This window comes from Amphiura filiformis, chromosome 19 (genome assembly GCF_039555335.1).
Source record: "Amphiura filiformis chromosome 19, Afil_fr2py, whole genome shotgun sequence".
Lineage (NCBI taxonomy): Eukaryota > Metazoa > Echinodermata > Ophiuroidea > Amphilepidida > Amphiuridae > Amphiura > Amphiura filiformis.
The window spans coordinates 9004670-9028759 of record NC_092646.1 but is presented as its reverse complement, the minus strand read 5'-3'; the positions used below and the strand labels follow the sequence as shown (position 1 = coordinate 9028759).

General features: G+C 35.5%; 1 protein-coding gene across 2 annotated transcripts in view; it reads left to right on the top strand.

The window, feature by feature from the left end:
* The window catches only part of LOC140140883 (alpha-N-acetyl-neuraminyl-2,3-beta-galactosyl-1,3-N-acetyl-galactosaminide alpha-2,6-sialyltransferase-like), a 201568-nt gene that overhangs the window by 93542 nt on the left and 83936 nt on the right, over positions 1–24090 (top strand). The gene's annotated exons all lie outside the window — the stretch shown is intronic.

Genomic DNA, 24090 nt, shown 5'->3' with positions numbered 1-24090 from the left:
AGCATGAACTGTGTCCTGGAGATTGTCATGTTTTGAGATCATAGTGTATCAAATGATAATGTTGAAGTAATATAATCGATTGAAATGAATAAAACAGCAAAATCCGTTATCGGGTAGATTCTATGGTAGTAATACAATCGTTATACTGTCTGGATTTTTACCATCAGATGGTAACAATCGCAATAAAGTAATTCTATCACCAAAAGGTGCTGGATTTACTATATCTATCCCCTCATGTCAAAAAAAGAAATCAACTTCAATGAATTCCATTGTAGGAGGGTTGTAAAGCATGTCTACACAAAACACCCCATCTGAAGACCCCGATGAAGACAAAGGTTCCTCCTAAAGTGATACTGCTAACTTTTTGTATTCGCTGTCGAAGTGACATAATAATCGAATTAACTACCATACCAATAGATGAATACGATTTTTGAATAGATCGCCTTTCACTACAATGTTCACGCGGTACCTATGCATTGAACCATAGATGCCAAAGAAATGCTGATCACTCGTACCTGTGAGATTAGTATCTTTGAAAAGAGCGGTATTGTATTTTAATATGATTGCAGACATACACAGGTGATGAGTGCAACCTACTTGTAGTGCAGGGCGATAAATTAAAAAAATATTTATCTATCGCTATTGGCAGTTAATCCGATTATTACGTTACTTCGACAGAGAATACGGATGCAGCATGTACGCATCAACAGCTACAGTTTTATTTCCAGAATTCTTTTCAGGAAAAAAAAAGAGAAAAAGAAAAAAATATAGATCCATCATACTTCGTCTTGGCGAGGCGTCGTTAGGCTATCCCGAGAACAAAACTTGAATACGGATTTGATCATGAATATAGTATTAAGAGCCAACTACACGAAACATATTTAACCCAAACCAATCTGAAATGACAAAATCCAGGCCACATTATTAAATTGTAACATCATTTATATGCCAATGCTTAGGACCTTACGTACGAAACGGCTTCATCGGATCCAATTCGGTTTCACACTCGCTCGTGTGAACACACCGAGTGGACAACATAATATGTATATTGATAAAAGAGGTTAGTATTGAACGACATTGATTTGGACGTGACCGAAGCGTGTAGACAACCTAACTGACACGGCTCTACGTCCTAGACATGGTCTCAATTAGTATTCTAGTCAGTTACAGACATGGTGCTCGACGCTACTTCAGATTATTGGAACCTTCTCGGAGAAGGGGAAACCATCTCAAATACTTCTTGAATTGATAAATAAGTTCTCTAATAAAAATGTCGACAATCTACTTCTGGTTTTTTTCACGTTATATTACATGAAATAATTGGAGAGAGCAAGTTCTGGGTTTTTTTTCGAACACATTTTTCTATCAAAAGTAGTTTTTAAATCTGGTCAACAACACTCACTCTTTGAACCGGATTATTTTTCATTTTTGCTATTGCTAGTTCTAAATTTGATTTGACTAGAGTTAAAGCCATGTTATAACATTTCCATAAAAAAATTATTTTGACCTTGCTTAGACGAAAATAAAATGACTGAATCACTGTTAGCATAAAATGTACGTCGATTCGATTATGCAAACCAATTCGCTGAAGTGGTGATGATGTAACAGGATTAACTACCATAGCAATAGGTTAAAACAATTTTTGAATATATCACAATGCACTAGTGCGTTCACAAGGCCAGCCAGGGTGTGTAGTAACATGTGCAGGACATACGCCCTATCCTTTACTGCGGCAGGTAACTTTATGGTTAGTTTATTGGATATGGTCAAATATTTTCATATCAATTCAAGAGGAGCCGTACATTTCTCGATCGATGTGTACAATTTACCATTATGTTACCACATGCTGAAGGTCAAAGGTCATACTCTCCATATTTGGTGTTGTCCTGGGTATGGTAATTAACATAAACACGACTAAAAATCGATGGATGTAATACTAATCACCAATGTTGCTATGCAATTAAGTACTATTTACAGGTGCTGATGTATTAAAATACATTGCACGCAAAAGAGAAAAGCAATAACAATGTTTTCTTATGATGTCTAATGAGCCAAATTAATGATACATCGACGTTGATATGACGCACTTTGATTACTTTCCAACATCAGCCTGAGGTTTTCCCAGCATAGGCTAATTATTATAGTATATTGAGGTACAATGTTATGTAGCGTTGGCATGCAGGATAAATTGCAACTTTTCGCAGGTCACTTTTTACAAGCTACAACTTTAAACAAATGTATCAGAATTGATTTTATTTGGAAAGAAAGAATTTGAAAAAAAAGAGTATTTCTCCATAAAATTTACATTCAAAAGCTTCCAAATTACCCCTGCCAAAGTTACCCCCGCATGCCAAAGCTTCCCCTTTTACGGCAATGATCGTATTGGTCGCGCCCAGTTATGCGTCTCAGTTTGACAGCGTTTTGGCTAAGTTTTGGGTTGGAAAGAAATAATGATTTTAAAATACACTAATCTTCAGTTAAAACTACGAAATATTGCCACGACTCTGTAACAATGGTAACAGGTTAACTCTAACTCTCTAAGGAGTATTTCGTGATCCAAGCATCCTCTTTTTATGACATTTTTCAGTAGATACCCATGAAAAAAGCTTATTCCAAATTTCGTTCTGGTATACCATAACGAAATTCAAATTTCGCGATATCTTTGCTAAAAGAATAAATCTGCAAGAATGTTTTTGTACATAAACATTGTGTAGCCAGAGGTTTCCAGTGATATAAAAATCTCAACTTTTTTTGAGAAAAGTGGGGTGATGATGCTGTGGATCACGAAATGCCCTTTTAAGTGGAATTTAACAGTCTTCATAAGACGTAAAAAGGAGAAGCCTGTTTTGTGCTCTTTCTATGACTATATTGTAAGCGTTGCAGCTAGGCATGTGGATGAATTTAATGATGAATGTATCTTATAATGAAATGCTGATCTTTTCATTTAAAGAAGCCGATCCTGGAAAGTGTACATTGCAACCAAGATTGTACAATTGTATTGCTTTTCTATATATCATGTATATTGTACACCCGATCGTACAATGCTTCTGATAAACATTTTGTTAGAACATCCCGAACCTGAAAAGGCTACATTGCAACCACAAACGTATTGCTTTTCTATATATTATATGACAATCCTTGCTGATAAAAATTTTGCATGAAAAACGCAATCCTGAATATTGGAACCAAGATTATAGACATTTATTGGTTTCTATTAAATTGTACAATTTCGCTGATAAACATTCTGTACGAAAACCTCGATTCTTGGAAAGTCTATATTGTAACCAAGCTTATACAAATTTATTGGTTTTCTATGTTTACATGTTTGCTGATACAAAGCAAGACCCAGCCGGTACAACGAATCCATAAGTATGTCATACGTGTACGACGAATTGGTGAAATAGCTTAAGGCATTCCAGGGCTGTCTCTTTGTGATACCTGACTTGAAGGTAAATGACCCCCGATCCATTAGGAATAATTATATATATAAATCATTTATATGAGTAAAATTGTCATGTGAGATCCTATAATACACGAGGTAGTGATATTTGATATGCAATTATCATAGAACTTCTACTGAGGATTGGAATCGTTTTGTGTGTACAGATTTTGAAGCTATTACAAGCATCAGTCGTCATGGCAATAATATTCCAAGAATATCTTATACAGTTTTTAAGATATTTAATCTATTTAAAGCTTCTTACGACTAAGTTTTGTAATTTGATTAATTTAATTACATAATTTGTCGCTAAGGGGTACCTACATTTTAATCAAAAATATTTATTTTGAATCAATAAATAGTATTTTCTACACGTTTAATAATATTCACCGATAAAATTTGTAAGAAGAACCCGATCGTGTGCATTGCAATTAAGATTGTACATAGTTAATGGTTTTCTCTAATAACTGAGAAGTAATTCATTGGTAGAGCACCAGCGCAGTCACCTTCGGACCCTTATACAGATGAGCACTCCATTATAATGCCTCTTTGAAGGTTTCTTGGGAAGTATTCTTGAACTGCATATCTCCTTGTCTTGGGAAGGCATCAATTGATTCTCTGAGGTCTCTGGACTTAGGACCAGACTCTGGTGGGTTATTTAACATACATTTTGTTGATAAACATTTTGTGAGAACAACCCGATCCTGGAAGTCTACATTGCAACCAAGATACACAAGTATATATTGGTTTTCTAATGATACAATTTTGCTGATAACCTATGTGTGAAAAATCTACATTACAACCAATAGTATACTAATGTATTGGTTTTCTATATGTTTACATGTCTACTGACACGCAGCTGTGTACAGCAAGTCGTAGACAGTATAACGAATCCATAGGTATGTCATGCGTGTACGACGAATTGGTGTAATAGCTTAAGGCATTCTAGGGATGGCTCTCTGTGATACCTGACTTGAGGGTAAATGACCCCGATCCATTAGGAATAATTATATATATAAATCATTTATATGAGAAAAATTGTCATGTGAGATCCTATAATGCATGAGGTATAGTGACATTTGATATGCAATTATCATAGAATTTCTAGTACTGAGGACTTGAATCGTTTTGTGTGCACAGATTTTGAAGTTGTTATAACCAGTAGTCAGGGTAAATATTTTGCGGAATATCTTATACAATGTTTTTAATCTATTTGGAATTTATAAGGACTAAATTTTGTAATTTGATTAAATTTTTTTTGTATTATTTGTAGCAAACGGGTTCAGTTTCAATTTCATATATTTTTTTCATCAAAAACGTTTTTTATTTTCAATAAAGACCGAACTTATACTGATAATCAACTTTCACGGAAATGTTGACACTCTGTATTCCTGAAATACGCTATTCTAGGTGAAATTATACACCCCATATGAAAGACATGATCTTCCCCCACACTGGAGGTGACGAGTAAATCCGTTTTCAGGTAACCCCGTTTGAAGTTCACACCTCCTCACGGTTGTTTGATGTATATAGAATTGGCTTCATTATTAAGAAAATGCAAACTATAGATGGCGCTATTTATCATAAATCATATTTCTTAATTTGCAAGGGGTAGGTAATCAATACTGGCATTTAAACAGGTGGAATAGGTGAAACAAGCAACAAAGAAATTTCGTAAACATATTTCATCAAAAAATAAATGGAATTATTATTATTAAAAGCCTGAAAGAGTAATTGCCAGTTTCTAAATAGCGCCACCAATCTTGTCATAAATAGATACATTTTATATCCGAAAAAGCTTTAAAAAATGCTGTAAACGTGAATAATGTTGTAAATAAGGGGAAATTTAAGTTGAAAATGACTCAAAAGCACCTGTATACATTAATATTGACCGCTTTAAGCTGTTTAAGCCTAAAAATTGGGTTGTACATGAAGTTTTGTTTAAAAAACTAATAAATGATCACATCAAACAACCGTGTCCTATGAGAGAGATAATGGTAATATCTTCCATAGAGGGTTTATGGATTTCAACTGTCAAAATCCATAATTTGGGACCAAGAAGTTATGCAGATCTAATTGAATTTAAGAGTTTTCTTTTCAACCATGTAGTCGCAACGATCACACAATGCTTTTTAATATTGTTCATTTTCTTATGCGAAAGTTGCTCCACGGTTCTATTATCTTACAAGATACGTTACGATAGCGCGAGCGTACACGAAATGAAGCTGCCCTATAAATCGCTCCGTGATAGTACGCTCAAATGAACGAGGACGCCAGGGTACCGGTGTCACGTAAGGCGAACATTACGCACACGTCAGAGGACACTGAGGACGTTCCAACCTCTGTATATGGCTAAGGCGATTGACTCGAGCAATGAGCATCGTGTTATCTCATATATCGGCTCTTTACGTGTATAACGCGACCAGAAACCGATGGACTTCATTTAAAAATTCTCATTCAACATACTACACATTAGCATTCTTAAACAAACTTTATCGCTTTATCTACACATCACCGCAACAGGTGTTACCGTAACATTTGACTCTACTGCAATAAGCCATTTTATTACATCCTACCTAGAATACAGCCAGATATAATACTCTGACTGCAGATTATGTGTCGGCAATCAATAACTTGGGGAAAGCCATTTTAATGAAAATCTTGCTTTCTCAGATATTTGAATCCTGTTGCTTAATTACTCGGTATAGTATAACACACCTTTGCATTGTATTGACGACTCATATGCAAGATGTGTGACTGCTTATATTATATCGGATATTGCAAGCAAGTCAGGATATTACAGTGAATATAAAAATATCTTTATTTTGAGGGAAGCATTGCACTTCCGGGAATTGACTGCGTTTGCTGAAAGGTAAAATGATCCTTGATTGTATTATGTTCAAATCTTAGTATACTAAATTTCTATCAGTAATCGGTTTTGTGCTAAGTTTGTGCCTGAAAACACCGATTTTAGTTTGTTGAAAACATGTCATTAAAGATATCGATTTCAATCAATTTGGTTGAAAACAGGCGTTCCCAAATTACCACGTTAAAACAGTTGGAGATAAGGTTTTTCATAATACTTATTGCAATTTGCTCAAAACGTGTTTTTACATTCGAATTCATAATTACCAAAATTTAACGCACTATAATTCGTAGCTTTATTTCCATTATTCGAAGCAGAAATATGTTTTAGAGTATATGTGGAATGCAAATTATTGTGAAAAGTTGTTCCATCGATCTTATTCTTCTGCGGCGAATAGGTCCGTTGATCATGTATCACTATAACTAGGGGTGGGCACTGACCCAAATTTTTTTCAGGAAGCAGCTTTTCTATGGCCAAATTTCATCAGGAAAAAGAATCTGTCAAAAGTCAAAAAAAAATTCACCAGATGAAGTCTTATGTCGGGTTTTGACGAAAATTCAAAATGGCCGCCAAAATAGGTGTTTTTAGGATTTTACCACTATTAGTATAGTTTTAGGCCCAAAGCACCAAGTAATATGTCTTTCTATATGTTTTTGAGGCTGCTGATTCCATATCTGCCATTAATATAATGGCCATATGAATATCTAGATGGCTTAAATTCAAAATGGCCGCCAAAATAGGTGTTTTTTCAAGATTTTGCCACTTTTTGTATAGGTTTAGGCCAGAAGCACCAAGTAATATGTCTTCCTATATGTTTTTGAGGCTGCTAATTCCAAATCTACCATTTCTATAATGGCCAAATGAATATTTAGGTTAGATAATAGTAAAAATTCAAAATGGCCGCCAAAATCACCTTTAAAAAAAGACTTTCTGCGGACAGTGAGCCATTTATTTTGATATATTGAGTAATGTGTCTTTTTAGGTGTTTTCATTTCGCAGCCTATGAATCTCTACTTTATTAAGCGATATGATTAATAGTGGCAATAATCACCTCAGATAATACATTTTATAATGGTACATGAGGCACCATTATGTTAAATGTACCGCACCATGGCATTTGTTTTTTATATCATTGCTAGGCACGACTGTATATGGTGTCAATTGTGTCATTTCAGCTTCATAACAGCTCACCATATAACAGCGGAAAAGCAAATATGAAGCCATAATATCGCTAAAGTGTTGCTGGATCACCGGGTAGTTCAGCTCTACAGCGAGGAATGCATGGTTAAGGCTTTCGCTAATCTAAGAAATGGATCTTTTGGGATCGGTAGAATGATATTTCAGTGTCCAAGGGCTAAGGGGAACAATATAAGCAAATGGTGCCAGCCAAATTGAGGCAAGTGAAATGACAGAGGACTGGATCAAGGAGAGTGTCTGATGACAGCATAATCTCTGGGCAAAGGAATCCACGCTGACTATGACCAATTCAAATCTCTACTCAAAAATCTGAAGATTGGTTTGATAAAGTCGGGCAATTCAATTGGGATATGAACGAAAATACTTAGGACATACACTGACATACGTGCAAAAACAGATACCTACTAAAAGAAACAGAAGCAGAATTTGATGTCAAAAATGACTATAAAGGACGAAATTTACATGGACTATTGCATCGGGGAATACTTTTTACAAAGCTACTTTCAATGCTACTGTTTCTAACTCATGGATCCGAAAGAATAAACAAGGAGCATCCAAAACCGAATCGGCTGAAGGGCTAGAGAAAAATGCGAGAATCAGAAAGAGAGCGAGAGAGAGAGAAGGTGTTGCTAAGAGACTGCAGATGTAAGCCTTGAATTTTCGACATAGCCATTAGCCAGTGGTCATTGTATTTCTTGCTACGCTACGCCTAGACCCATCGACCATGTGGACACTTACCTATCATGTCATTGAGCTTGTGACCAGCAGCTTTTGTGTATCGTTAAGTTCTGCGGTGACAACATTGTCTGCTCTATCGAGCGAGTGTTGGAGATTGAGATAATGTCATCCAAGTAGCGGTTCATGGTTCAGCGACTTGAAAATACATATGTGTTAGGTCTCCATTTGACCTCCATTGTTTGCAAGTGGAAGCAATATCAGCTCTGTTTGGCTCAGGCTCTGCATCATCACTGTCAATAAAGTGTCACTTGGAAAATCAACATTTTCTTGTTCCTCCTTACCAAAGACAATGTGTGAAATATGATGCTAGTGCTAGATCATCCAGACTGACTTCATAGTCTGGTAGGCATGACCATCTATCTGGATTTGATTTACCAAAGCTTAACAGAGCTCGGAGTACTTAATGGCATGCTTCTTGTAGTCTAATTGAATACATGAATACAAAAGCCACCTAAGTCCATAGGAAGTGATTTTGAGAGAAAAACCTGTGTATCATTTTAATTCCTTCAGTTTGATTTACCTGGTCAATATGGTAAGTTTTACGTGCAAATGAGTGGATTAACCTGTATTAGGTATGGCGATTAGCATTTCAGGGACTTCGTGGGGTTCATTTTAAATTTTGGACTTAGGTGGTTTTTTGAATCATATACAAAGACAACAATGTTAGAATGAGATTACCACTAGTAAGATAATACAAAATAAAGCACACAGGTATGTATAATGTTGATAAGCATTCTGCCATGTAATATAAACCACACACTTTCCTTTATTAAACCCATTTTTTGTTCAAAAATCACTCTCTAGCAATGAATGTGTTACAAGTGGACTTTTATACATAATGGATTTCAATCAATGTGTTACAAGACTCAAATCATGGAATTGGGTGATTCTTTCATACATGCTATTTTTCACATGCTTAATAGACACAGAGAATGAATTTGAGTTGTTCTTTCACGCATATGACAGGCCTATGTATAGCAACAATTTCCCATGCTTAACTCAATTTGGCCAAAGTATGGACTTAGGTGGCTTTTGTATTCATATATTCAATTGCTAGTGTATAGGCATTCAAAGTGCTCAACTCTGACAAAATATTGAAGTCAGGGTATACCAACTTGTTTATTGGATTCAAGGCATGCATCCTGCATCAGCAGGCTCTTAGCAACACTTTCTTCTTGAATCAGTCCTCTGTTAGTTCACTTGTCACAATTTGGCTGACATTGATTATTTGCGAATATTGGCTACTGTCTCTTTGACACTGAAATATCACTCTACCGAGCACAATTCAAGCATCCATTTCTTAAATTAGCGATACACTTGAACTTGCATTCCTCATTGTAGGGCTGATCTACCCGCTAACCCAGCAAGACTTAAATAGCGATATTGTGGCTTCATGTTTGTTTTTGAGCTGCTATGGTGAACCTGAAATTACACAATTGACATACAGTTGTGCGTACTAAAAAACATTGGTGCAGTACATGTGCCATAATGGTGCCTCTTGTACCATTATGAATATATTATCAGATATTGCCACAATCATTAATCAAATGTGATTATTATCAAGTAGAGATTCATAGTCTGCGACATGAAAACACCTAAAAAGACATATTTTTATTACTCAATATAAATGGGTCCCTGTCAGCAAATTCTTTAAAAAAGGTGATCTTGGCGGCCATTTAAAATTTGTGCCATATTTGATCTAGATATTCATATGACCATTATATAAATTATATGGAATCAGCGGCGTCAAAAACATATGGAAAGACATATTACTTGGTGCTTTTGGCCTAAAACTATACAAAAAGTAGCATAAACTTGAAAAAACATATTTTTGGCTATTTTGAATTTTAGCCATCTAGATATACATATGGCCATTATATTTATGGCAGATTTGGAATCAGCGGCCTCAAAAACATATATAAAGACACATTACTTGGTGCATTTGACCTAAAACTATACAGAAAGTGGCATAATCTTGAAAAAAAACCTATTTTGGCGGCCATTTTGAATTTTAGCCATCTAGATATTCATATGGCCATTATATTAATGGCAGATTTGGAATCAGCGGCCTCAAAAACATATATAAAGACATATTACTTGGTGCATTTGGCCTAAAACTATACAGAAAGTGGCAAAATCTTGAAAAAACACCTATTTTGGTGGCCATTTGGAATTTTCGCCAAAACCCGACCTAAGACTTCATCTGGTGAATTTTTTTTTGACAGATTCTTTTTCCTGATGCAATTTGGCCATAGAAAAACTGGTTCCTGTGTAAGTTTGCAGAAAAAAGTCCTTGTGTGCCCACCCCTACTATAACGTTATGAAACTGCAGTGAGTATGTTCTAACAGTTCATCAAGATGGAAACAATTGTAAATTATAACAATTATTTCATGATGAGGGGAATTCTTAGTTTGTAAATCACCACGCAACAGAGCAAACCATATCCGATTAATTAAAACAAGCGACTTGTGATACCGTAAATGTCAGCATATTATTATGCATGTACAATATTGATTCAATTATTTAATGAAGAGATTCATCATGTTTTTTTGAACTCATTATCCACACAATATTTACACAATTTCAATGTTACATTAACTGTTTATGGATTGTGATGTGCCCTGAGTAATTTAATTTAATTTAATTATTTAACTTTGGTTACAAGCTGAAAGTATTTCATGAGATGGGAAAGCCCCTTGTACGTGCAAGATAATGGTGTGGAAAGTCATTTTGGAATTCCCCCAAAATTATTGTAAACAAAGTCAGAGCTATGTTTGGAACTTGGAAATCCCCAGTTTATTATTGCACCATCAGGTAAACCCCCCAGGAAGTGATGTAATGTGAAAGGTGAATGTGTATAATTAATATTGGGAAATCCCAAGATTGCAGCAATGTTGTGAAAATGTGATTGAAGTAATGCTTTATTAATAGATGATGGGTTTTTTTGCATGAGTACTGATATAAAAAGCTGGAGGCTTAAATTTGGATTTTACAGAATGTCATCGGAGATTGTAAACTCCACATGTGTGTGATGGTCTTCGTGCTTCAAAAAAGAAGTACATTTTAACCAGTTTATATAGCCAATAATTGAGCTATTTTAATACAGCAACGAAGGAGATTGCGAGCACACGAAAGTGCTCTTCCTCATCAAAGGATTAAAGTTCTTCTGTCGAATTGCTGGAGTTTGCTGGGTTTGTGAAGGCCACGCATCTGTCAAAAACAGTGGAGCTGTGTTAAAGAAACCTGTTCCCTGGAAAAGAGTGAGTGGTGAAAGAAACACCATTTTTTTTTTTTTTTTCGCAAGGAGATATATTTGTGAAGAAAGCAGCGCAAGGAGATATATTTGTGGAGATAGCAGCGCAAAGGAGATTGGAGAAAGCATCGTCATTTTCGTATGAGGATTTTATACGCAAGGATTTATAAATGCAAGGCAAGTGTACCATGGATTTCGCTGATTTTCGCAGGACAAGTGAATAAGGATATTATTACATCAGTCGTCCAGACCATTGCAAGAACTCTAGAATCACCAACAAGAAGACCGCTGGTTAAGTACCGATAGAATAAAACTGATTGTGTGATTTTATTGTAATTGTTGTTATATGTACCAAGCATACTTTGTTTTCAATTAAAGTGTGAGTTCGGGTAAAAGGTGATTTTGGCCTTGAGTCAGTAGGACTCGTAACAGGATGGAGTGTTCATTTCATTGCTATCATCGCGTCCTAAAATATTACATAACCTGACACCAATATCTGTTCCAGACATTACAAGAAAGCCCGAAACAAACGCCAATATCCTACTTAATCTTAAACATATCACCCACTACCTGAATGTAAACAGTAAGCTCATATTTGACCTCTTGCAGATAATATTTGATCGCAGCTTCAAAAGTGAACACTCAAAAATCTTCTTCAAATATACATATTTTAAGGCAAACAGCTTTTCCCATACTAAAGTAATTCGCCACGATGCCTTCTTTTGCCTTGCACTTCAATACACCGTTGTCAACAATATAACCCTTGCGGGACATTTTCTCTGTTTTTGTGGTTCACCAGCAACTAATGGTGCTTTAGCTCTTTAGCGTAGCGTACTACAATGTAAACTATCGATTTGTCTGGCTAATGCATTTCACATTAATTAATCAGGACCGGTGGTGAAGATAGCTATATTCTGTACAATAGGTTTGTATCTATTTACCATTCAAAGTGTTGTGTGGTTAATCTAAGGTGTTTATTCCTGTCTGCTTGGTAAATGGCAACGAGAAATGAAGTATAATGTATCAGGGGATCTTAACCTAAGTTAACGCCATCCTTTCCCAGTTTACACTAACTGACTTTGTCACATTATTTCCACAATTAGTAGATAAAGACTCAACCATTTAATGAAGAAATTCATCATGTTTGTTATAACTTATTGTCCCTGCCAGTAGACAATATATAAATATATTTAGTAATCATAGTTTACACAATAATGCAATGTAACATTTTCCTGTTTGTGAATGGAGTGTTCATTTCATCGCTATCATCACGACTAAAATATTACATAACCTAACACCAATATTTGTTTCAGACAAAACAAAAAAGCCCTAAACAAAACGCCGATATCCTACTCAATTTTTTACATCTCACCCGCTACTTGAAGGTAAACAGTAAGCTCATATTTGACCTCTTGCAGATAATATTTGATCGGAGCTCAAGAGAGAACACTCAAAATTCATCTCCAAATAGACATATTTTAGGGCAAACAGCCTTTGCACATATTATTAAGTACTTCGTCATCTAAGATGTCTTTTTTTGCCTTGCACTTCAATTACTCCCGTTGTCAACAGTATAACCCTTGCGGGATATTTCTCTGTTTTTGTGGTTCCCTGTAATTAATGGTGCATTAGCTCTTTAGCATAGCGTACTACAATGTCAACTATCACTTTGTCTAGCTAATGCATTTCACATTAATTAATCAGGACCGGTGGTGAAGATAGCTATATTCTGTACAATAGGTTTGTAATGTATATACCATTCAAAGTGTTGTGTGGTTAATCTAAGGTGCTTATTCCTGTCTACATGGTAAATGGCAACATCGAATGAAGTATAATGTAGCAGGGGATCTTAACCTAAGTTAACGCCATCCTTTCCCAGTTTACACGAACAGATTTTGTCACCTTATATCCACAATTAGTAAATAAAGACTTTTCATTGACAAATGGGTTAATTTCATTGCTATCATCGCATCCTAAAATATCACATAACCTAACATCAATATTTGTCCCAGACAAAACAAAAAAGCCTGAAACAAACGCCGATATACTACGTAATTTTAAACATATCACCCGCTACCTGAAGGTAAACAGTAAGCTCATATTTGACCTCTTGCGGATAATATTTGATCGCAGCTCAAGAGCGAACACTCAAAATTCATCTCCAAATAGACATATTTTAGGGCAAACAGCCTTTGCACATATTATTAAGTACTTCGTCATCCAAGATATCTTCTTTTTTTTTTTTTTTGCCTTGCACTTCAATACTCCCGTTGTCAACAATAAGTCTTGCGGGACATTTTCTCTGTTTTTCTGGTTCCCCTGTAACTAATGGTGCATTAGCTCTTTAGCGTAGCGTACTACAATGTAAACTCCCGGTGTAAACTATCACTTTGCCTGGCTAATGCGTTTCACATTAATTAACCAGGACCGGTGGTGAAGATAGCTATAATTTGTACAATAGGTTTGTAATGTATATACCATTTAAAGTGTTTCGTGGTTTTAACCACGAAACATTAGATTAAAATGTTGCCATTAGATTAAAATCTAATGGCAACAAGACATGAAGTATAATGTATCAGGGGATCGCAACCTAAGTTAACGCTGTCCTTTCCCAGTTTACACTAACAGACTTTGTTAGCTTATTTCCACAATTAGTAGATAAAGACTCAACCATTTAATGAAGAAATTCATCATGTTTGTTATAACTTATTGTCCCTGCCAATAGACAATATATTAATATATTTAGCAATCAGAGTTTACACAATAATTCCTGTTTATGAATGGAGTGTTCATTTCATCGCTAACATTACGACTAACATATTACATAACCTAACACCAATATTTGTTCCAGACAAAACAAAAAAGCCCGAAACAAAACGCCGATATCCTACTCAATTTTTACATCTCACCCGCTACCTGAAGGTAAACAGTAAGCTCATATTTGACCTCTTGCAGATAATATTTGATCGCAGCTCAAGAGCGAACACTCAAAATTCATCTCCAAATAGACATATTTTAGGGCAAACAGCCTTTGCACATATTATTAAGTACTTCGTCACCTAAGACGTCTTTTTTGCCTTGCACTTCAATACTCCCGTTGTCAACAATATAACCCTTGCGGGATATTTCTCTGTTTTTGTGGTTCACCAGCAACTAATGGTGCATTAGCTCTTTAGCGTAGCGTACTACAATGTCAACTATCACTTTGCCTGGCTAATGCATTTCACATTAATTAATCAGGACCGGTGGTGAAGATAGCTATATTCTGTACAATAGGTTTGTAATGTATATACCATTCAAAGTGTTGTGTGGTTAATCTAAGGTGCTTATTCCTGTCTGCTTGGTAAATGGCAACAAGAAATGAAGTATAATATATCAGGGGATCTTAACCTAAGTTAACGCTATCCTTTCCCAGTTTACACTAACAGGTTTTGTCACCTTATTTCCACCATTAGTAGGAAAGGTTCTTTACTGGCAAATAACGTGTAAAAGATCGTAAACTAGGATGATACAGTACTCGTCCAGATGTTGTTGTTTTCTTTTGTTTGTTTTTTGGTAAAAATAAGGAATTAACATACGTTTACAGCGCCTTAAAAAATATGGAACATTCACAAACAAATTGATGGCATTATCTTAGTATTCCGTCTTGTTAAACCGTCAAAGTTGACAACCAAATGCCTCAGGCAAAAGTTACTTTTAGGAACTTTATTATTACATTTCTGCACAAAGTTATTTAACTCACTGACACATCTGAGGCATGTAGCGCCTCTGGCTATCAACTTGTGGTCATCACAATGACTGATAAATAAAACCCTCAGAGAACAGAACTGAACTTTGTATAAGGTGGATGTATATCATAATGCCAAGTTAATATCAATGCTATGCATATATGAAGCATAGTGTATCCCATTTCTTAACTTAGGCTATTCCAGATGAAATTAATACAACCCCTATGGAAGCAATCATGACCTTAATCTTCCACGAAGAGGATGTAAATTTCAGGGAGTGTATGGATTTCAACTAGAATAACCCATTGCCAACACTAGAAACTCTATAGTTCCTTTCAATAGACCTTTCAAGTACGGTCGGTCGGTCAGGCGTTGTTTTTTCAAACGTCCTCACAAAATCATAAAGATATATCAAAAATGACATGTTTTATTTGCTTCGCGTTTTCTCGTTCAGAATCAATCCACTTTTACGAAAGAGCCTATTTATTTTCATGCGTACAGCAATAAACAAAAATAAATAATCCCCAAACGCAAAATCGAACCTGCTATTGAAGGTCTGGGATTTAAGCCCACACACATACAGGTTCGGATTTTTTTTGTCTGCCTATCAGAATGGTCGACTGCAGATCCGTCGGATAACGATTTTTCAATGGGAAATGAACTTTGCTGCTTGGATGATGTCACGATGAGGTTAGCATTTATTCCGTATTGAAAAGCGTGTTGCGACGGATCTGCACTCAACAGGCCTCCTATTGTGTGTGATATGCTTCCATTGTAATTTCATGTTAAAATGTACTACTCCCGGGGTACTACTGTAGTGTGCGTTGTGTGGTTCTTATCTTGATCCGAAGGCAAAAGGAGCTATTTACCCCGGTTACTTAAGGGTACACCATTTGATTTCCAGGGGGATGGCCCTGGGGGATAGGAGCTTTTCCATGTTTTCTGCCTGACCATTCTCCCACCCCCCCTCCCCGAATCAAATGGCGCATCCCGGAGTTATTTAACCCAACACATTGTGATTCAATAAACATTAACGTGATGAAAGTATACAACCCTAATTCCAGAGCCACACACCAGATGAGAATCATTTATTGTATCACTTACATGCATAGTATACTGGCTTCAGTCATGCTGTAAGAGAAATTCTACAATTATGTCACGTTCATCGAGACAAGTGTAATGACCTCTGTCCGAGACTGTTATATCAAAGCTGTCATTTATATCGATAAAGTAATAAAAAGTGAACAAGGATGGATTCATTATAAGACATAATGACCTCGCACCCAACGGCAAAGTGCATTAACCTCATAAACAATCAACCTTTGACCTCACGTTGTGCAGTTGTTGTGTCGTATGGATTTTAGTACCCAACATATTCCTAAGTCATTCTGTGTATTTTGATTAAGAACTTTGATTCTTGCACTTATCAATTTGTAAGCAATCTTTAGCAAAGTCATAGTTCATTGAATTTACAACCGTATGATAAAACAGGCGAAAAATATAGTAACTTTTTGCACAAGATTTTAAATTTAAAGAGAATTAGTCTTTGCTCATTGAAATGAAGCTAGTATATGGACAATATAAGTGTGCTCTTTTATTTAAAGACATATATACAAACAGAAAAATATTCTAAGGATCACTTGAAGTTTTGAAATAATAATCAAAAATTGTGCGTGAATAGCTCGTTTTCAACAGATTTACCACATTCGCCTTGCTATAAATATTCGCTTTCGTTCGAAAAATTCTGATCGGATGAAGGGAACACTTGAGGTTTTGACAAAAACCAATCACATATGCCTATTTTCAACTATAATCACCAGCTAGAAGCTCTCACAGCTCTTATGATGCTATGCACTCAACCGTGTAGTTAAAATAAAGACCGTGCAGAGACAATTCACTTCTTCCTTGAAAGCTCTTGGCCGAAATTGTGTGCTCAGGTGTATTGAGGTGGATACTGTGCATAGATGCGTTTATAAGAGAATCGTTTTGTAGCCAAACCTTTTCGTATGCCCTGGAGATTTAGGTGACGATATTGCTTGCAGGGTCGCTTGATATGATCATTTATTAATGTTTCTAACAAAGAATATAATTAAAATATTTAATTCTAGACTCGGGCAATACCAAAAGCTCAAGCTATCACACTAATATACACACATATTATTTAGCTATTTTTAAATAGATTTTCGTTTAATCAAATGAAATATTCACCTTTTTCTGCTTTATGTGTAAATTGGTATAAAAAAAACCCTGCATATTTGTGTGAAATTTGAGGGCGCTATTTACATATATTTTAAATTTAAATTAGCCAAATGATATAATAAAAGACACTAAAACTAAATTTAAAATACAGTAGTCGATAGATTTTTTGACGAGTTGTCAGGCATAAAAGCCTTTATTATATACATTACGAAAATGTGGTCGATAGATGTAAAATTGATTTTGATACTTCATTCATCACGATACGATTTTATTTCTCCAACTTATAGGTATTGAATAAAAAAGGAGGTTTTTAAAGTGACAACAATTTACGTTGACTTTCTTTTCCGTCGAAGCACGCAGATATTGAGCAGTGTTTATCTGTCAGGCAGAAATATCCAAATTTGTCACTTTTTAAACTCTACTTTTTGGCATTCAAATGCATAAATCTTGAAGAGCTTATTTCCAAACCGTGTTAAGTCCACAACCACATGTTTCTCATTTACTTGTGTGATACAATCACAATTACTTTTGACAAGTTTGACATTAGCAACAATGAGTTTTACCATCAACAAACCATTATTTACCACAACAATGCTGGTTAACTATATGCAGACTATTGTTCTCATTTGGGAATCAAAGGCCTCACACAGTATTGTTACTGTTCATCCATCCACTGTTTGCTTTGTAATGGTGCATCCAACTGAACTTATAATACCTATAGCATCACAACCAATTGCAATATCGCACATGTTAATCAGAAACATGTGTTTGTGGACTTAACATGGTTTGGAAATAAACTCTTCATATGTAACTTACAAGCAGATACAGCATGTTTACTTTGGTTATAGACTGATTCACGATTACCTTCATCCTACGTAAGAAGACAGCACCTGCTGTGCCGTTTATATGTGGATACTGCATTTTACTCGAAGGGTAGTATAAGAGACCAGTGTCTCAGAATTGAAACTTACACCCATGTTGAGAGCCTGCAGCGAAAACTACTAAACACAATAATAATACATTGGATACGCTGCTCTTGGCAAATTTACCGCGGCATCAGTGTTGAAAAGTAGCTTGTTATTTATTTAAGAGAGAACACCTTGTCTATTTGAGAGAGTAACATATCATGTTAGGTACACATCAGTAATTTATGAAATTGATATTGCTAGACATATGATATTTGTTTTACTGTCATACGCGACATCTTTTGCTTCGAGGGAATGGTAAATTGAATCACGAGTCTAGAAACCCAAATTACTTGATACTATTTGGGATAACATAATCATATTTCTGAACATATTAACTCTCTAGTCGCTTCCGGTGTAGACTGCAGACGTGAAGTTCCAAATTTTTCTTTAAAAATGCATACATTTCAGAAATGTCACATTTTATGGCCATATTTGGAATCAGCATGAAAAATTTATTAACATGAGTACAAACAAGCACACTATTGGTTCAGTGGTTCTTGAAACAGTTCTTTATATTTTGAGAAAATTATATCAAAGTTTGAATTTTCTATTGCGCAAAGCATCGTATATAATACCGGTAGTGTAAGAAGCTTAGCGAATGTGTAAAACGCTTTTTAAGGTTACTATTGCCTAATATGTAACACTGTTTAATAAAAGAACTTTGAGTGCTGTGCCGATGTTTTGCTGAAAACAAAACAAGCACCTGATATTGTAGCAGAGAGCAGAGACTAAGTTACAATGTGACTATGTGATTGGTATTCCGGATAACTCAGCATTGTAATTCACTACTATCACTCGGAAGTACCATTATTTGGTTCACCTTAACTTCTGAGAAGCGGTCTTATACATTTTCTGGAAGGTCTGTTGAAAATTAACCACAACAAATACATTAGCAAGTCAGAAATTATGTTTGCGGCTTGGTGGGTCGAGCTTCTACGGACAATCTTGCCGCGACCTAAAGCGAACCAGCTTGCTCGAGTACAGTCTTAAGTAGTTCCCTCAAGAGGCCACTCTGCGCACACTAAAAGGGATAAAATGATTGAATTCAATTTGATATTCGATATCATACATCATTGATGAAGACAGTCGTATCACTAACACGACTTAAGCCACAATAGCCTAATGTCAACGGCATAGTTCATTCGACAAGCTAGCTCAACATTTGACATCAAGTCGTGCAGAGTAGGTTTGGGCTACCCAATACAACAAAAAGACATTCTATGAGTAGAGCAGCATATAGGATTAAGGAACTTTGTCTTGGCGGATTGTAATGTTTGAGATAGTGTTGGGTGATATGGAATACATCATGTGTAGATGATTTCCGGATAACAGTTTGTGTTTATCTTGTACCAAGATACAACAACAAAACTTGTTTTGCAAGAGAAGGCGTCATATGGGATTATAGTGAATCGCATAACATGCACAAATTTTACACTTTGTATAGGGGATAATCCCTTCCAAGGTTATAGAGATGTGGCGATTACAGGAATAACATTGATGTTGAATATAAAGTGAGGACTTGAAAGGCTATATATTAATTCACCGTAGAAGTAATGTAACATGATTTATTACCATAGCGATAGGTGAAAACACTTTTTGAATGTATTGCCCTGGACTAGACGTACACTGTAACTCTGCATCGCGCCATTGATTATCAAAGAATATGCATAAAGGTCTGGATCGTAATTCGATGGAAATTTCGCCGTAGAAGTGATGTAATAATCGGATAAACTACCATAGCAATAGGGTAAAACAATTTTGAATATATCGCGCTGCACTACAAGCAGGTTGCACTCATCACCTGCAACCATAGATTGAATACAATACCACTCTTTTCAAAGATACTAATCTTACAGGTGCGAGTGATCAACATGCATGATATGGTTCAATGCAGAGGTACCGCGTGAACGTGTACTCGCGGTCTGTAAATAAATAAATACAGGTTCGATTCCTTTACCTATTTTGGCACGTAAGGGTACAAATCATTGACTTATCATATCCATACACCATTGTTTTATATGTGACGTATTAAAATCAAGATGCATTGTGGGAATGGAGAATATAGCAAGTACTGTGTGTTATCCGAGTTGGCAAATGCATTCAATTTGGCGCTTTTCAAAATTGGGCTTAAAAGATTTATATACAACGACGCTCATTCTCTATGGCGCAACAAGTGTTGGCAAATCTGCATGAGAACAGAGATTTGTATGCACTGCTGAAGGGTTTGATTAGCTGTTGCCTTAATTTGTCAGACAATGGGGCTTTTTTTTACACAAAAACGTTTCATTTTGTAATTAACTTTTTGTTATGTCTTCATTAAACTATGTCATTAATAAAGTAATAAACTCTTTTAATTTGGAGAGTCTGTTCTACGTGACACATTACTAACTTATAAATTGAACCACCTGTCAGTCTCTTTAGCGCAATTTTGCTAGAATACAAAGCAGTTCATATTAGTTGTGTTTTTTATTATTGGTTTAATGACAAAAAAAATGAATTCATATTTTAAATTATATGTCATTTTGTACATTGTGTTTTAAAGTACTTTTTGATATTAAAAACTTACCCTGAGGAGGAGTGCTATAGAAATGTGCCCTTTTGTGTTTTTATGTGATATGCAAGTTTGGTTGAATGGAAATGAGACATATGAAAGATATGCATATACTAGGTAAATTAAGATTTGAATATAAAAAGGTGATGGAAATTTGTAATATATTTTCGATTAAGAAAGTGAAAGATGGTTAAAGGAGCTTTTTATACCATCAAAACATAATGTTTGTGTGCCTTTCTTACAGATTAGTCATACGACAAACATATCCTGCAAGTTGCATTTTCTGTTTGTCGACAGACAAAAATACAAAAAATTGCAACCAAAATAAAACAAAAAAAACCTAACCAATTCAATGTTAGAATCAACTGCAAGTTTGAATCTATTGAATTGTACCCTAAAAAGAGGATGCTAGAATCACTAAACGGTCCTTTAAAATATTTTAATTATCATGGCGTAGAAAGAAACTGTCACTCTATACAATCGATCAAATTTCACCATTAAAATCTGACCGATCCAATCGTAATATCTATCCTCGTTCACCCACTCTGTTTGTAAAGCCAAACCCTTAAGAGAAAAGAATTACCGTTGTAAAGGGCAATCTACTTGCCCTATGATAACATGATTTGTTTGGTTTGCTGTCATCTGCTGGTTTATTAGTCCCATTTGACCTCTCCAGCAGTTGACACGTCTTCTGCAGTATAACCCTCGACGCACCACTGCGAAGGCAGTTGTCACGTCTCAAAATGTTTTTAAAACAGTAAATTCTCCTGTGTTTTCATGGCTGTTATTATTATCTACACAAAAAAATGCGGAATAATCATACAAGACTAGTATCGAACCAGTAGTTCTTAAGATAACCGTTTTGTGGGTATAAATCTTACATTCAAGTCAACTGTCTTTAACTTTGGCGTGTCGAAGTAGTCATGGTCGTTCAACTCGTAAAAGAAATCATTGTATAGATTAATGGATTAATGAAAAGTTACTTCGTAAAGATTTGAATGGGTATGGAATGCAAAACCTGCATTTTCAAAAATTGTTTGGGGTTCTTGAGATATGTGTCATTTAACGCAGATAAACACTCAACACTCTTTACCAGGGCAATATTCATAAATAAATATTGCCATGTCACTGGTTAATTTGCAAGCACGATTGACCTTTCGATGTCCATTCTATTTTTTATCTCGAAATTTGAGTAGCATCAAGTGGGTGCATCATAAATTGAAGATTGTTAATATACATGTTTGACTTTATTCAAACAATTTAGTCGGCAACACGCAGACATGGAACTCTCAAAACTTTGACTACCAAATTTGAGAGACGCGCAATGCTAATGTAATATTTTGATAGGAGTCTTATGTCAGACATTGTATTCACTTATTCGTGTTTATAACGCCATTTCAGGCATTTGCTTATTTTGATTTCTTGACTAAATGGGTGGAGTACTTAGTCAAGAAATCAAAATGCCTTAAATGGCGTTATAAAGTAGTAATTGGCCAATTGAAGATATTACATTCAGCGTATTATGGTAACGTATGCCATGTATGTCTGCAACAAGTTATATATTATCGCCCCATCTTTGCTCTAATCTGACAATAGAGCTGTTTTTCTATGGAATAACATGTTTTCTTAATGCAAATGTGGACTGTTTGCTTTTAATGCTGGTTGGGTTGCAGGATGCTAAAATTACGCCCGAAGGATAATAAAGCCAAAAAAGGAAGCAAGTTTGTTTCAGTAGCGCACGCGTATTGCTTTCTGGTGGTGTTTGAGTTGTTTTATTTTAATATTTGTGTTCAAAAATTGAAACTAGGTATTATAGTTTGCGTGTGTTGTTCTGTTATTATTTAAATAAAAAGAAATACTACATTGTGCATTGCATTTTTATGTATTCAAAAATAACAATAAAGAACGGCATTGCGCCTTGCACTTTTCAGACCTGCTACTCACTGGAAACAAACTGATTTTTTGTTGTTGCCTAATGCGACCATTTTTAAGGGTTCCTTGGTTGTTTCTGGTTTACTGTGAGTGGTGGCCCAATTCTAGCAACATTATAATAATACAGCAGCATAATCGCATTTATGAATTATGCAGTTGCAAATCATGCAAATGATCATGGATTGGATTTTGTGTTGCATGATTATGTAATAGTAATTGTTATCAACGGAATAAACAATTGACATGGGACGCTGGACTCCAGAGATCAAAATAACCAGCGTCCCATGGTCACTATTTATTACATTCCCTGAGTACACTTATGTGATATTTAATCCGCACGATGTATTTGTGCGATACACCCTTTTCATGTTCATTCACCTGTGTAAGAGCGACATTGTGCACATAAAAGAGGGAAAGGTTTTAGCATAACAAAAGATCAAGCTCCGAAATCCTGTGTAAAGGCTACGGAGCGTGAAACTGTCTGATTTACATAACAAGACACTAGTTTTTGAGAGCCAACGTCCTTTATAGCAAATTAGTGGATTCTCATGCGGTTGATACTACCTGTATTTGCAATGATTACATATAGTTAATGCCTGGTTTCAATGTTGTCATATCTTAGAAAGTAAATACAAGTTAAGAACCAAGTAATAACTACCAACATTTTAATAAGACAAATTTAGTATAAATGTTGGTATAAAATCACTTTTTGATCCAAAATTTCAATCTAAATATCACATCTGTAATTTAGGTCCTTATCATTGGTAATACTAGGAGTTTCAAACAATCATCATGATCATGATATCATCACCCCACGCTCAAAATTGGGTTATGCACATTGTCCACGGGTAAAATAAGGGCAAAGGATGGCCCTAGCTATGATTAGCTTGAGTCATTTGGTAGCTTCGCGTAGATCCGGTTTGAATACAATTGTTAGTGCAGTGGTAATGTAAACTCTACATTGTAGCGTTAATGCCTTGCGTGCTGGCCATAGGATTCAACATAAAAAGGCCACATTTTGAGATATTTTCTCTACATCTCTAGTACCACGTACTGAACTAATACTGGGTTTGTTTGTCCTCATACATTTTTCATGCTTATTTCAAATGGTCATAAAAATTCTGAATTGTTTTGAATTTTTAAAGAAAATATTGTATAACTTGTCGTCTGCAGTCGACACCCAGTATGGAGTGGGTTAATAAAAGGACACAGTTCCTG